Below are 13,537 nucleotides of genomic sequence, written 5' to 3' on the forward strand. Positions count from 1 at the left end.
TCTACCATGACTTAGAGGTTTCCTCTCTCACCTTCCATGCTGAGTCCCTTCCATCACAAAGCCCTCTGACACCCAGGGTCAAACGCATAATCATAAATAAATTGTTGCCCTATACAACATCCCAGCTACGTCCCAATTATCTCTCCTTCTGCCGAAAGTGTACAGAAAAAATGGTTTACTTCCCTTCACTGATTTGAAAGGAAATGACTGGTATAAGGAATTTGATGAAAGCTTTTAGGTATGTGTACACTTAGGAGAAAGGAGATATTATTGGGACACACCCCTCATCTGATGACTATTTAAAAAGTAGGCTGTCATGGCCGAGTATGATTAGAAATGTAATTATGCTGTCAGGATAATTTTTTACACTTCACACATATAAATGATGCCTAATTAATTATAAATTAGGCCTAATACCTTGACAAGTGTGATCATGCTGTTTACTTTTTCCTTCTTTACCCTCTCTCTCCTCCAGGCTGTCCTTGTACTAAGTGTCCACAAAGATGATCTATTATATTGACAAGATAGCAAGTGACCGCTGTAACAACTGAAATGCACGTCCTCAATGAGTGAACACAAGTGAAGTCAAGTGGGACCATTCTAGCCGTGAACAACAGGCACAACTAAGCTGCTTTTCTCAAAATGTCTGGAATACCACATGCATCCACTTATATCAGTACATTTGTAACAGCCAAAACATTACAAAACTTCTATTTGATCAAATAAGCCTCACGTAATTCGACACTCTCTCATAGACCTCCATACAAAAGAGGGCTTATCCCATGCGAACAGATTTTGGGCAGAGTAAATTCTCTCACCCCGCCTCTTCCTCTCTGGTGTCCAACAGTGTTCTATAAGTAGAGGTTGTGGAAATAGTTCATGTCAGGTATGGTGATAAACAATACAGGTTCATGAACTTCAGCAGATCATGATGGTAAACACATAATAAAACTTACACTCAGTGTACAAAACATCAGGAACACCTTCCTAATATTGAGTTGCACCCCCCTTTGCCCGAAGAACAGCATCAATGCGTTGTGGTATGGACTTGACAAGGTGTCGAAAGCATTCCAAAGGGATGCATGTTGACTCCAATGCTTCCCACAGTTGTGTCAAGTTGGCTGGATGTCGATTGGGTGGTGGACCATTCTTGATACAAACGGGAAACTGTTGAGTGTGAAAAACCCAGCAGCGATGCAATTCTTGACACACTCAAACCGGTGTGCCTGGCACCTACTAACATACCCCATTCAAGGGCACATAAATATTTTGTCTTCCCCATTCACCCTCTGAATGGCACACATAGACAATACTATTGCCTCAAGGCTTAAAAATCGTTCTTTAACATGTCTCCTCCCCTTCATCTACACTGATTGAAGTGGATTTAACAAGTGACATCAATAAGGGATCATAGCTTTCAGCTGGATTCACCTGGTCAGTCTATGTCTTGTAAAGAGCAGGTGTTCCCTAATGTTTTGTACACTGTGTATATGAATTCTCTCTTCACTGCATCTGCAAAGTATTGAAGTATTAGCTCTGATGAAAAAATATAGTTTGAACTCTGTATGGTATGTATTGTTCTCTAGACCTACAGGGTTGTTGAAAGGTGAGGCCAGATACTGTCTGAGATGCTGTTGAATTTGAATCATCAAGTGGCCTATTTAACATTTCCCAGTGCAGTGTACTCCCCTTGGCTCTGTTCAGCCATTTAGAAAGACAATTACACTGATCTTTAAGGTGGCATCTCTCTCTGGGTCATCTATTGTGATACAATGGAGACCTTTATGGTCCCAAATCCCCTCTCCCTGATGGCTACACAACAGGACAGCAATTATAATGGACTGGTTTTACAGACCTAGATTAAGCCTACTCAAATCACATTTTATTCGGCACATGCTTCGTAAACAACAGATGTGGACTAACAGTGAAATGCTAACGTACGGCCCTTCCCAACAATGCAAAGAGAGAAAAAATAGAGAAATAATAAAGTAAAACACGTAATAATAGATACACAATGCATGACGATAACTTGGCTATGTACAAGAGGTACCAGTACCGAGTTGATGTGCAGGGGTACAAGGTAATTGAGGTAAACAGTAGCAGCTACGTATGTGATGAGTCAAAAAGTTAGTACAGGTAGCTATTTGGTTTAATATTTAACTAACTATTTAGCAGTCTTATGGCTTGGGGGTAGAAGCTGTTCAGGGTCCTGTTGGTTCCAGACTTGGTGCATCAGTACTGCTTGCCATGAGAGAAGAGTCTATGACTTGGGTGGCTGGAGTCTTTGATCATTTTTAGGACCTTCCTCCGACACCGCCTGGTACAGAGGTCCTGGATGGCAGGGAGCTTTGCCCCAGTGATGTAATGGGCCATACACACTGCACTCTGTAGCGCCTTGCGGTCAGATGCCAAGCAGTTGCCATATCCAAGCAGTGATGCAGCAAGTCAAGATGCTCTCAATGGTGCAGCTTTATAACTTTTTGAGGATCTGAGGGCCCATGCCACATTTTTTAGCCTCCTCTGGGGTAAGAGGCATTGTTGTGCCCTCTTCATGACTGTGTCGATGTGTTTGGACCATGATAGATCCTTAGTGATGTGGACACTGAGGAACTTGAAGCTCTTGACCTGCTCCACTACAGCTCCATCGATGTGAATGGGGGCGTGCTCGGACCACCGTTTCCTGTAGTCCATGATCAGCTCCTTTGTCTTGCTGACTTTGAGGAAGAGGTTGTTGTCCTGGCACCAAACTCCGGGCTATCTGGGTCTATTAAACCAGCCATATAAGGTACTAAAATGATAGGCCTACTCTCAAGCAAGGTGTAGGATCTTAATTTGAGCCAATTTGCTAGAGTAGGAAAATAATCCTGCAGCAACAGGAAATGTGAATTATTATGTAGATTCTAATTTATGGACATTTCTGTAGAGGTTCATACATTTTTCATAAGGAAAAATCTAATCTGAAATTTCAAAGTGAAAATTACAAACTTCTGAAGCCTTTTTAAAACTCAAATACACTCCCACGTTTTTAATTTCCTGCATTACAGGAAAGTTCTCCTGCAACAGGGTGATAAAATGAAGATCCTACGTCTGTATATAAAGCCTCACTTACTTAAACCTCTGCCACCGCCATTTCGCTCATATCTCCTTTAGTCTATCCCATCTCACTATGTGGATCCAGGCCTTTACACAATGTGGGGTTTGTTTGCGTGGGGATCCACCATACATCATCAGTCATCTACAAAGAGACAATTACTCAAATAGAAATTTGTCTTACTGACAAGAGTCTCTTGTACTGTGCAATCAAACATAATTTACTGGCTATATGAAAAGGGCGAATCAGCGGTATGGACACGTCCATCCTATTATCAGGACTAGAAGAGAACATTGAATACAAACAGACATGTAAAGTTATTAATGGTGTGACCGCCACCTTGTGGCCAACAACTATACCCCCCCCCAACATCCAATAGTAGGCCGATAGTGGGGTGCCCTAATAAAATGTCCTTTTATGTCCATTATATTTATGTTTTGTTCCAGAGCAATTACACTGAGTCTGTTTCTCTTTCTGTGTAGTAAAATGACTGAGGGTGCTTTATCACTGACCATTACTCATCCCCAACATTAGCTTAAATATAACGAGGGTTATAGAGGACGAGCCACTCTGTGGAATGATAAAAGGCTTTGGAGTGTGCTGATGACACTGCATTGGTCATTAGCCTTCCTCAGTTTGCCCTTTTCATACATTTCTAAATAAGTAAGCTTTGAGTTTAACATAACACCTAATCTGTGTGCTTAAGAGGGGCATAAGAAAAATATGTATCAGAGCTGGATGTCAGGGAGGGTAATAAGCCTAGAGCCACCTAAACTAATCAGCCACCAGACAATATGAAAATGCATTCTCAGTCAACTTACTTGGTTAAATAAAATAAACACAAGTCTACTGGTAAAACCAGCATTCACATTACCAGTGATGGGGAGTATTTCTGTTATAGGTATTTGAAATGTGGATATGAATTACTTCAGGGAAATGTATTTTCACTCCAATCAATTTTTTTTTGTATTTTCAAAACACTATAATTAGTATTTTCAAAATACCTTTTCATACCATTTTATCAAGATGTTCACATTTTGTGGCCTCCCTTTCACCCTACACTGGTATCAGCAGTCTGATCGCACTATGGTGTGATAAGAGCATCTGCTAAATTAACTATACATAAATGTAACATATTTTGATAAATACTTTGTTGGGTTAAAATGTACTTGATGCGATGTTGTTTCACCTAGCTAGCTTGAGATGAATGCACTTATTTGTAAGTGGTAACCTCTTCTCTACGGTTTTAACCACCAAATCACAAAACTCCCCTTCTAACTCACCCAAGCTCCCTTCAATCACTTTAATTGTAAGATAATTTGCTAAATGACTAAAATGTGAATGTAAAAATGTACAACTGCAAAGCATGCTGAGTATAATTCTAATGAGCTCTGCCCAGAAAACAAGGCCAATAATAATACCCAGTGTATTTTGCAGTTCATTTTGGTATGTTCTTTTTCACATATAAATGTATATTTCGGTCATTTAGCAGACACACTTATCCAGAGTGACTTGCTCAACTAAGGTAGTTAAACAACATCACAGTCATAGCAAGTAAAACATTTTTGTAACTGTTACTGAGAATGGTGTTGCTGTTCGGAAAACCTAAATCAGAAAATACAATATGTATTTTGTTTATTTTGATACTGTACATTGATCTTTATGGTATTGTTTTATTTTGCACATCCCTGCTGAACAGCAGGATGAATCTGGATGTCAGTTTTCAAAGAGTAGAAAAGAGCGCTACTGGATGTATAGCCCTCATAAATAGGTCAAATTTTTAACTAAACTAACCTGAACAAAATTATAAATGTTACATGTAAAGTGTTGGTCCCATGTTTCATGAACTGAAATAAAAGATCCCAGAATTTCCATATGCACAAAAAGCTGATTTCTCTCACATTTTGTGCAAACATTTGTTTACGTCCCTGTTAATGAGCATTTCTGCTTTGCCAAGATAATCCATCCACCTGACAGGTGTGGCATATCAAGAAGCTGATTAAACAGCATGATCATTATACAGGTGCACCTTGTGCTGGGGACAATAAAAGGTCACTATAAAATGTGCAGTTTTGTCACAACACAATGCCACAGATGTGTCAAGTTCTGAGGGAGCGTACAATTGGCATGCTGACTGCAGGAATGTCTACCAGAGCTGTTGCCAGAGAATTGAATGTTCATTTCCCTACCATAAGCTGACTCCAACTTCATTTTAGAGAATTTGGCAGTACGTCCAACCGACCTCACAACCGCAGACCACGTGTAACCACACCAGCTCAGGACCTCCACACCAGCTGGATTGTCTGAGACCAGCCAGCCGGACAGCTAATGAAACTGAGGAGCATTTCTGTCTGTAATAAAGCACTTTTGTGGGCAAAAACTCATTCTGATTGGCTGGGCCTGGCAACCGAGTGGGTTGGCCTATGCCCTCCCAGGCCCACCCCTGGCTGCGTCCCTGCCCAGTCATGTTAACTCAATAGATTAGGGCCTAATGAATTTATTTCAATTGGTTGATTTCTTTATATGAACTGTAACTCAGAACACCTTCCTAATATTGAGTTGCACCCCACTCCCCTTTTGCCCTCAGAACAGCCTCAATCCGTCGGGTCATGGACTCTACAAGGTGTCGAAAGCTTTCCACAGGGATGCTGGCCCATGTTGACTCCAATGTTTCCCACAGTTGTGTCAAGTTGGCTGGATTTCATTTGGGTGGTGGACCATTCTTGATACACACGGGAAACTGTTGAGTGTGAAAAAACCCAGCAACGTCGCAGTTCTTGACACACTCAAACTGGTGTGCCTGCCACCTACTATCATACCCGGTTCAAAGGCACTTATCTTTTGTCTTACCCATTCACCCTCTGAATGGCACACAAACACAATCCATGTCTCAATTGCCTCAAGGCTTAAAAATGGTAGTAGACATCAATAAAGATCATAGCTTTCACCTGGTCAGTCTATACAAATTCAAAAAGGCACTCGCACATCTGAGCAATCTTATTTGCAGGTGCATGACATAGACTGACCAGGTGAAGGAAAAAGGAAACCGCACACTGCTCTTGATAGTATCACCGATATTTAATAAGCTTACGTATCGGCCACACGGCCTTCGTCAGAGCTTTTGGGATTTTTTGAAAGTTMCACCCTTATGTAGACCTGGCCCCACCCACATCCGTTCTACACATCGAAGGGGGTTGGAGGCAAAGGAAAATAAATAAGTGCTACCAAATATAACAATGTGCATTTCATAAATATTACAAAAGTGTATAAATAAGGCGTATTGAACACTTCTGTATAATCTCAATGAGGACATAGCAAGTTCATTAGTCATTGGGTACATCATATGAAAAACGTCAGAATAATCTACAAGAGACACACATTTCATGTTCCAATTCACAGCATAACATACAAAGGCATTTCATCATTAAGTCCTTTTGGAAACAATGTCGAGATGAACTGCTACAAAAAAGACCCGCTAAAGCTACAGAACACTCCGTAATGTTCACAACTTTATACACTTTTGTAATATTTATGAAATGCACATTGTTATATTTGGTAGCACTTATTTATTTTCCTTTGCCTCCAACCCCCTTCGATGTGTAGAACGGATGTGGGTGGGGCCAGGTCTACATAAGGGTGKAACTTTCAAAAAATCCCAAAAGCTCTGACGAAGGCCGTGTGGCCGATACGTAAGCTTATTAAATATCGGTGATACTATCAAGAGCAGTGTGCGGTTTCCTTTTTCCTTCACCTGGTCAGTCTATGTCATGGAAAGAGCAGGTGTTCTTAATGTTTTGTATACTCAGTGTGTATATAACCACCTCTTCCTCTCTTACTAACAATAAAACTGTGTAAGTTGCAATTTTATTCTCATATGTTTAGGAAAATTACCAAAGTCTTGGGGTTCAAAGTCCAGTATTTATTATGTTTGAAATTCCGGATGTAGCTAGCAAAACTTGTGTTTTCAAACCAGCTAGCTAGCCCACGAGTTGTCGCGCCGTCCGGTCACTTTTTTGAGTCGGCAATGTGAACGTGGAAGGCAAGAAGGAGCGCTATAACGCCTAGCCAGTTAACCTTCTGGTGTTCAAAGTTTCATGGAAATATGCTCAGTTGTTACAATATTATCCACATGTGCATGGCTTACATGTGAGGTTGAGATGAAATATCCTTTAACAGATCATCCGAGCAGCCCAAGCACCCGCTATTTTCCCCAATCCTCTCCTCCTTCACATGTTCGAATATGCCCAAAACTAGAACGGAATTTATCAGGGAGCGAGCGAACTAGCCGGTAAGAGAAAGAAAAAAGATCCACCGGTCCCGAAATATTGGTAAAATTGAGAAGATACCGTATCTGAATAAATGTTTGTTAAAACATCTCCCGAAATGAATGCACTTTTATTTACCAACATAATCATTCAAATTGATATATATAAGCAAGCTAGCTAGCTAGACAGCGCATGCCAGTCTAAAGCCAGCTAAATCCGAATAAAAATAAGTATTAGTTAATAAAAAATTCACCTGAAAATCTTAACAATATAACCATCAAAATCTAGATAGACTTGGTTGGAATATCAAGCTAGCTATTGATATAGAGCTGTAAGGCTTGCAGTCTTAGGGGTATTGAGCTGTCAAGCCAAGGGCCCTAATAACTCTTTCTGTTAACTCCGGGGCAATATCTTAATAACATCTGTATGCTTTATGACTGTAATGAAACAAGCAAGTATAAACTAACATAACATAAATGCTTAATGGCTACAATATTTTCAGCATTTAAAGAGATTATTTGGTACTCTTGTATACTTTTTAGCCAGTTCTGAAAGTAGCACTCACGAGACAAAAGTGGTCCCCGACAATTGCATACTACGTCACATATGTGCAGAAATGTCCACCATGTCATTGGGCTCTCTGCTTTGTCCACTGAGCCGTTGGGCCCGCCCTACAACTTCATTTTTATTTTATTTTTTTATTTCACCTTTATTTAACCAGGTAGGCTAGTTGAGAACAAGTTCTCATTTGCAACTGCGACCTGGCCAAGATAAAGCATAGCAGTGTGAACAGACAACACAGAGTTACACATGGAGTAAACAATAAACAAGTCAATAACATGGTAGAAAAAAAAGACAATCTATATACAATGTGTGCAAAAGGCATGAGGTAGGCAATAAATCGAATAATTACAATTTAGCAGATTAACACTGGAGTGATAAATCATCAGATGATCATGTGCAAGAAGAGATACTGGTGTGGCAAAAGAGCAGAAAAGTAAATAAATAAAAGCAGTATGGGGGGTGAGGTAGGTAAATTGGTGGGGTAGTTTACAGATGGACTATGTACAGCTGCAGCGATCGGTTAGCTGCTCGGATAGCAGATTTTTAAAGTTGTTGAGGGAGATAAAAGTCTCCAACTTCAGAGATTTTTGCAATTCGTTCCAGTCGCAGGCAGCAGAGAACTGGAAGGAAAGGCGTCCAAATGAGGTTTTGGCTTTAGGGATGATCAGTGAGATACACCTGCTGGAGCGCGTGTTGCGGTGGGTGTAGCCATCGTGACAGTGAACTGAGATAAGGCGGCACTTTACCTAGCATAGCCTGTAGATGACCTGGAGCCAGTGGGTCTGACGACGAACATGTAGCGAGGGCCAGCCGACTAGGGCATACAGGTCGCAGTGGTGGGCGTATAAGTGCTTTAGTAACAAAACGAATGGCACTGTGATAAACTGCATCCAGTTTGCTGAGTAGAGTATTGGAAGCTATTTTGTAGATGACATCGCCGAAGTCGAGGATCGGTAGGATAGTCAGTTTTACTAGGGTAAGTTTGGCGGCGTGAGTGAAGGAGGCTTTGTTGCGGAATAGAAAGCCGATTCTTGCTTTGATTTTGGATTGGAGATGTTTGATATGAGTCTGGAAGGGAGTTTGCAGTCTGCCAGACACCTAGGTACTTATAGATGTCCACATATTCTAGGTCGGAACCGTCCAGGGTGGTGATGCTAGTCGGGCGTGCGGGTGCAGGCAGCGAACGGTTGAAAAGCATGCATTTGGTTTTACTAGCGTTTAAGAGCAGTTGGAGGCCACGGAAGGAGTGTTGTATGGCATTGAAGCTCGTTTGGAGGTTAGATAGCACAGTGTCCAAGGAAGGGCCGGAAGTATATAGAATGGTGTCGTCTGCGTAGAGGTGGATCAGGGAATCGCCCGCAGCAAGAGCAACATCATTGATGTATACAGAGAAAAGAGTCGGCCCGAGAATTGAACCCTGTGGTACCCCCATAGAGACTGCCAGAGGACCGGACAACATGCCCTCCGATTTGACACACTGAACTCTGTCTGCAAAGTAGTTGGTGAACCAGGCAAGGCAGTCATTAGAAAAACCGAGGCTACTGAGTCTGCCGATAAGAATATGGTGATTGACAGAGTCGAAAGCCTTGGCCAGGTCGATGAAGACGGCTGCACAGTAATGTCTTTTATCGATGGCGGTTATGATATCGTTTAGTACCTTGAGCGTGGCTGAGGTGCACCCGTGACCGGCTCGGAAACCGGATTGCACAGCGGAGAAGGTACGGTGGGATTCGAGATGTCAGTGATCTGTTTGTTGACTTGGCTTTCGAAGACCTTAGATAGGCAGGGCAGGATGGATATAGGTCTGTAACAGTTTGGGTCCAGGGTGTCTCCCCCTTTGAAGAGGGGATGACCGCGGCAGCTTTCCAATCCTTGGGGATCTCAGATGATACGAAGGAGAGGTTGAACAGGCTGGTAATAGGGGTGCGACAATGGCGGCGGACAGTTTCAGAAATAGGGGGTCAGATTGTCAAGCCCAGCTGATTTGTATGGGTCCAGGTTTTCCAGCTCTTTCAGAACATCTGCTATCTGAATAGGGTAAAGGAGAAGCTGGGGAGGCTTGGGCGAGTAGCAGCGGGGGGGGCGGGGCTGTTGGCCAAGGTTGGAGTCGCCAGGAGGAAGGCATGGCCAGCCATTGAGAAATGTTTGTTGAAGTTTTCGATTATCACGGACTTATCAGTGGTGACCGTGTTACCTAGCCTCAGTGCAGTGGGCAGCTGGGAGGAGGTGCTCTTGTTTTCCATGGACTTACAGTATCCCAGAACTTTTGGAGTTAGAGCTACAGGATGCAAATTTCTGCTTGAAAAAGCTGGCCTTTGCTTTCCTGACTGACTGCTGTGTATTGGTTCCTGACTTCCCTGAACAGTTGCATATCGCGGGGGCTCTTCGATGCTATTGCAGTTCGCCACAGGATGTTTTTGTGCTGGTCGAGGCAGTCAGGTCTGGAGTGAACCAAGGGCTATATCTGTTCTTGGTTCTGCATTTTTTGAACGGAGCATGCTTGTCTAATATGGTGAGGAAGTAACTTTTAAAAGATGACCAGGCATCCTCAACTGACGGGATGAGGTCAATATCCTTCCAGGGTACCCGGGCCAGGTCGATTAGAAAGGCCTGCTCGCAGAAGTGTTTTAGGGAGCGTTTGACAGTGATGAGGGGTGGTCGTTTGACCGCGGACCCGTGGCGGATACAGGCAATGAGGCAGTGATCGCTGAGATCTTGATTGAAGACAGCAGAGGTGTATTTGGAGGGCAGGTTGGTCAGGATAATGTCTATTAGGGTGCCCATGTTTACGGATTTAGGGTTGTACCTGGTGGGTTCCTTGATGATTTGTGTGAGATTGAGGCATCAAGCTTGGATTGTAGGACTGCCGGGGTGTTAAGCATATCCCAGTTTAGGTCACCTAACAGAACAAACTCTGAAGCTAGATGGGAGTGATCAATTCACAGATGGTGTCCAGGGCACAGCTGGGAGCTGAGGGGGGTCGGTAGCAGGCGGCAACAGTGAGAGACTTATTTCTGGAGAGATTAATTTTTAAAATTAGAAGTTCGAACTGTTTGGGCATAGACCTGGAAAGTATGACAGAACTTTGCAGGCTATCTCTGCAGTAGATTGCAACTCCTCCCCTTTGGCAGTTCTATCTTGACGGAAAGTGTTATAGTTGGGTATGGAAATCCCAGAATTTTTGGTGGCCTTCCTAAGCCAGGATTCGGACACGGCAAGGACATCAGGGTTGGCAGAGTGTGCTAAAGCGGTGAGTAAGGCAAACTTAGGGAGGAGGCTTCTGATGTTGACATGCATGAGGCCAAGGCTTTTTCGATCACAGAAGTCAACAAATGAGGGTGACTGGGGACATGCAGGGCCTGGGTTTACCTCCACATCACCCGAGAACAGAGGAGTAGTAGGATGAGGGTGCGGCTAAAGGCTATCAAAACTGGTCGCCTAGAGCGTTGGGACAAAGAATAAAGGAGCAGATTTATGGGCGTGGTAGAATAGATTCTGGGCATAATGTGCAGACAGGGGTATGGTGGGGCACGGGTACAGCGGATGCAAGCCCAGGCACTGGGTGATGATAAGAGAGGTTGTATCTTGGACATGCTGGTCTCAATGGGTGAGGTCACCGCATGTGTGGGGGGTGGACAAAGGAGGTATCAGAGGTACGGAGAGTGGAACTACGGGGTCCATTGCAAACCAAACAATGATAATGATAACTAGCCTGAACAACAGTATGCAAGGCATATTGATATTTGAGAGAGACATACAATAAGGCATAAAGTGATTGCAGGTCTTGATTGGGAGAGCTAGCTAAAAACAGGTAAGATAACAGCAGCAATAACAGGGTGCTAGTCTAACACCAGCAACAACAGGTAAAAATGGCGACGACTAGGCAGAGAGGGTCGGATTAACTACACACAGATCCTGAGTTAAAGCACAGAGCCGACAGATAAAACACAATAAACAGAATGGAGTACCGTGAATTAATGGACAGTCAAGCAGCATCAGCTATGAAGCCAAGGATCATAGTGTCCAGGGGGCAGCCGTAGATGGAGCAGGGAGGCCTCCACTAAGCTAGCACGCGGCGTTTAAAGTTAGTAGCCCGGGGGGTGGTCTGCTCAGACGGAGGGGGTCTGCTCAGACGTGGTCGTGTCGACAGGGAATCCAAGCCGGATGGCGATGGCGAAAGAGAGGTTGTGAATTGTAGAATTGTGTTTGCTAACTGGTGCTAGCTTCGTGGCAGTGGCGCTAGCTGCGCTAGCTGCAAGCTAGCTGTGAGGATCAGAAGTAGTGGCTCAGGGATTACGGCAGGAATCCGGCGTTGTTGTCGAGAGACAGTCCGATGCTGGTAAATTGGTGAGTAATATCCCAGGCTAAATACACAGGGCTGGTGTCTGTGCAGAAGGTAAAAGCTGCTAGCAGGGCAAAAAATGGCTAAATTAGCTTGTAGCTGATTTAGACCAGTTGTGATGGATTGGCAGGGCTCTGTGTCGGCAAAAAAAGGTCCAGTCCAATTGGCAAAAGAGGATTGTAGCCCAAGAATTCGCTGGTAGACCCTTTCGGCTAGCCGGCAGATGGGCCTAGCTCGAGGCTAGCTCAAGGCTAACTGGTGCTTGCTTCGGACAGAGGTGTTAGCCAATATAGCCACTCGGTTGCAGCTAGCTAGCTGTGATGATACGGTGTAATTGTCCAGACTGCGTCAGGAATCCGGTGATGTGGTAGAGAAAAAGCAGTCCTATATGCTCTGGGTTGATATCGCGCTTGCAGACTGGCAGGTATTGGCCCGAGCTGAAGCTGGCTGTGTCCGAGTTAAGGGTGAAGACCGCAGCAGTGGCTAACTGACTACTAGCTAGTAGCTAGTTATCTGGCTAGCTTCTGATTGGGGTTCGTTCTAAAGTATAAAAAATAGCAGGTCCGTACCACATTGGGTGAGGCGGAATGTAGGAATGTAATTCAGTTCCTAGATGGAAAGTGAAATTAAAATATATACGAAATGTATACGAAAAATACGAGGACTATTTACACGGGACAAGACAAGACAAACACACGTCCGACTGCTACGCCATCTTGGGTAACACTGGGCAGGCCTCTTGCTAGCTGTCACTCAAATGCGAGAGGCTGAAGCTCATTGGCTCAAGCTTGTTGGCTTCCCCGTGGGGGGAAATGTAGGGAAAATGGCACGACACAGCTTTAAGAAAACAGTCACTTTCAAACTAAGGATTTCATGGCTAATTGAGGTACAACAGTAATTCTACTCATAAATTAAACAAGTATGAACTACACATTGACACGTCCAGCCCAAAGTGGGAGGTTAAAAAAATTACTTTCTTAGTCACCAAAGTACCGGAGCATGCCAGGGCTCTCTGGCCCCCGTTCGTGGAGCGCTAACCTCCTGTAGGTTTTCAATCCAACCCCAGGTGTAACTAACCAGATTCAGTTTATCAACCAGCTAATTATTCAAATCAGGTTTGCTAGATTAGCCCTGTTTTTTTTGCACCATCATAACACGTGACATGTATCCATCGAAATAACAGCAAATTACCAGCTAAGGACACCCACCGTATGGTATTTTTGCTTCCCTGGTCCATGACGACATGATGCAAACCATTACTTTACTTACACTAGG

This window comes from Salvelinus sp. IW2-2015, linkage group LG36, assembly GCF_002910315.2.
Source record: "Salvelinus sp. IW2-2015 linkage group LG36, ASM291031v2, whole genome shotgun sequence".
NCBI classification, from domain to species: domain Eukaryota; kingdom Metazoa; phylum Chordata; class Actinopteri; order Salmoniformes; family Salmonidae; genus Salvelinus; species Salvelinus sp. IW2-2015.